The sequence below is a fragment of the Limulus polyphemus genome, unplaced genomic scaffold (genome assembly GCF_000517525.1).
Source record: "Limulus polyphemus unplaced genomic scaffold, Limulus_polyphemus-2.1.2 Scaffold24, whole genome shotgun sequence".
NCBI lineage: Eukaryota > Metazoa > Arthropoda > Merostomata > Xiphosura > Limulidae > Limulus > Limulus polyphemus.
Genome location: NW_013665634.1, coordinates 1,018,395 through 1,021,720, shown reverse-complemented (window position 1 = coordinate 1,021,720; position 3,326 = coordinate 1,018,395).

Sequence of the window (3,326 nt, the reverse complement as noted above, 5' to 3'; positions counted from 1 at the left end):
GCCTTCCAGTTCACAAGATGCAAAGCAACTAATTGTGGTTAAACTAACGAAAAGGGATAACAAAACATATTTTAGTACCAAACCTTAACTGCCTCTTAATGTTCGTTGCTAAACGTGGGCACAACAATAGCCCAAGAGCTACTAGAATTTTGTACAATACGAGAAAAAAGAAGAAAAAATAGTCAATCAAATTCACTGACTGCCTATCTTACAAAAATTCGTACCTAATATCAGACTGAATTATTTTTCACCACAATAGCAGCTGAGTTTCAACGTGAAAAAATGACTCTATACAAGATACTTGAATGTATTTTGTTTAGTAGTAGCCCATTCATCAGAGTATGAAACGAATTTGGTCGCAGCTATCAGAATATGAAATTGGTAACAACTGTGACATTTAAGCTCCTTATAAAATTACTCAACTGAATTGAAACCAACTTGTTACTAGCTGGAATACCCATTCCCTGGACGGAAGTTTTGTAAATTCATGATTAATGAAAGGTTATCTTAGTACATGAAACGTGACTAGCTGGAATACCCGTACCCTGGACGGAAGTTATGTAAATTCATGATTAATGAAAGGTTATTTTAGGACATGAAAAATTGCTTCCCTTATATGCAATTGTAAAAATCGCAAAAAACGCCCATAAAAAATTGCAAAACACAAAATGTAAAACCGCAAGTTTGCATGTATCTCCCTATGGACCCAATGAACCTCCAAATCAAATGTGGTGAAGGTCCACCAATAGGAGGCGAAGTAGTTACATGGACGTACAACGGGCAGTACTATTATATTTATATAGATACTGTTTAAACAATATCACAGAAGTCGCTGTCAGACTCATCGAAACAGTGTAGTACAACATGAGTAGTGTGGATTGTTTTAACATTACCTTAGAAGAATCTTTGTTTATCATTGTTGAAGTCCTATATTATTGGGTGAACTTCTCCAGTAACAACGTTCGGATTTACTCTGGATTTATTCACCCCTATAAAGGAATCATAGAATTCCTTCCATGCTATGAAACAGTTTCCCATACTATTGAAGTATGTCCAGCACCTTACACTATTGAAACAGTAAATGCTTCAGATGATTTTATTTATACTTTCACCTACTATCAGGACTGAAAAGGGTGTATGGTTATTCAATAGACCACCTTAAACATTTTCAGTCATTCAGTTTGCGCTGTAAGGACCATTAGAAACATGTTTTTCCTGTTTGCATTTGTTGCGTGCAGTGTTCAGACAGGTTTTAGAATGCCATATGAAATCTGTTATCATGTCCTTCCTCTTTGTTCGAATCAGTCAGCTGGCACACAATCTATTGTCTTTACAGGCCAAGTGGTTAGCGTATCGCAATAAAAAACGTACTCGGCAATTGTGGGCCATGGGGTGTGTTATAAGAGTGACGGTGAAACCGAACTATTCGGTCTCACAGAGTAGTCCAAGAGTTTGCGGTGGGTTGTGCCTTCCCTCTAGCCCATCATTTCAAAATTTCAAAACCTGGATAGTCAACCAACGTTACCAATGAAAATGTTGCCCAGTTCAGTCATCTTCTTGCCCCCCCCCTTTTTTTTACTCACACACTTTTTGAAAACTTAAACCCAAATTTTTAAACCAATGAAAATTACTTTGCGCTCACACACAAATTAGATTTAGTACATTTTTTATAAAATGCGTCATGTAAGTGCAGTACAATGAGAGGGAAAGAAATGGGGGGCTTGGAAAATGGTTTCTATTATTAAGCGAAAAGCCTAGTCAGCTGCAATTCTGAACAAATAGTACAGATTAGAAATACTGCATTTTCAGTTTTGATGCTGACCATTGGTTTACTCTAGCCAATTCGCATCTTATTTATATATGAATATATTAATTTTAATTCTACTGTTTTAACTAAACTGCAAATTTAAAAGCAAATTAGTTGAAACAATATTTAAAAAATAACCCTATTTAAATGTTTTTGACCTGCCACGAGGGTATCTTACTGGTGAGAGAAACAAACAATTGGAAAATATTTTGATACGTGGCGCCATCAAGTGAAAAAGTAAGCTATTAGTAAGTGCAAATCCAAACATACATTAATCTTTAAAAATACAAGAATATGCATTCTAAAGCTGTAAACGGTATAATGTTTCAAATTATTTAATTGTTAGAATTGTGAACATTTGAGAAATTTATATAATTAACATTTAAATACTGAAAGAGTAAACTGTGTACTAGATTCTACTTTTTAATCCAAGCCACCTTTGAGCTAAACTCTTACAAACATTATTTAGGTTCCTTTGCTGGGTATTACTAAAGTCAATCAAATTCATAATTTGAAGCAATCAATCACTCATGTTTTTAAGTAATTGTTGATCTCAGAAACTTGCGACGACAACAACAATATCTTCGTTTTTAATTATCAAGTAAATCGAAACTATACTATACGTACTCAATAACTTAAGCCAAACTTTTTTCAAATATTGTAAATGCTTTAAAGATTATTTTGGTGATTGACACCACCATATTAATACAACGTTTTACAAGATTATGTTTAAAGTATAAAACATATTCGGGAAATGTCATCGCTCTTGAATTCACCTGATTTGGTAATAATAAATACCACAACCTCAATTGTTTTGTTGTTATAATGAAAGTATATACATCTTTATTTGTTACACTTCCTATTACCGACGAGATGAGACTGATGAGAGTTAATGCTACTTGAAACTATGATACTGAGGTAGTTACAATACATGATTTTCTCCTATGTATCTAGTTTCAGTTCTGAAGACTACAGGAACAAAATCTCCCAATTTGATTATCTAGTTAGAAAGTCTTTAACATTATTTTCATATCAAAAACAACAAAACTGATTTATTTGTTAATTACGTCTAATATAACATTGTATAAACAAACTTAATCCATAACAATACTATATCGAATAATAAAAGAACACAATATCGTGTTTAGCAGTTAGTGAAAAACCACAGTAAACGGAACAAGCTGTCAGAAGTCTGATATTAGAGAAAACTAGTTTCGACACATTGGTGCGTCCTTTTCAGTCTCACGTTGTTTCCTGGTGGGACAAAAACTGGTCAATAAACGCCTACGTGACCCCTGATCTTGGAATTCCCTTAAGGACACAGGAGGTTAAGAAGTTGTTAAGTTTAAAGTGCCCTTGAGAAGTGTAGAAATTAGGCAGTCTTTTGATTAAGCAACTTTCGACGATTCTTCTTTTTATGTAGTTATCTGTTTTGTTTAAAATTCATGTTGATTTCCAATCACTTTGATGGCCAGAATATCTCAATACTTGTTTGTTTGAATTTATGCACAAAGCTACA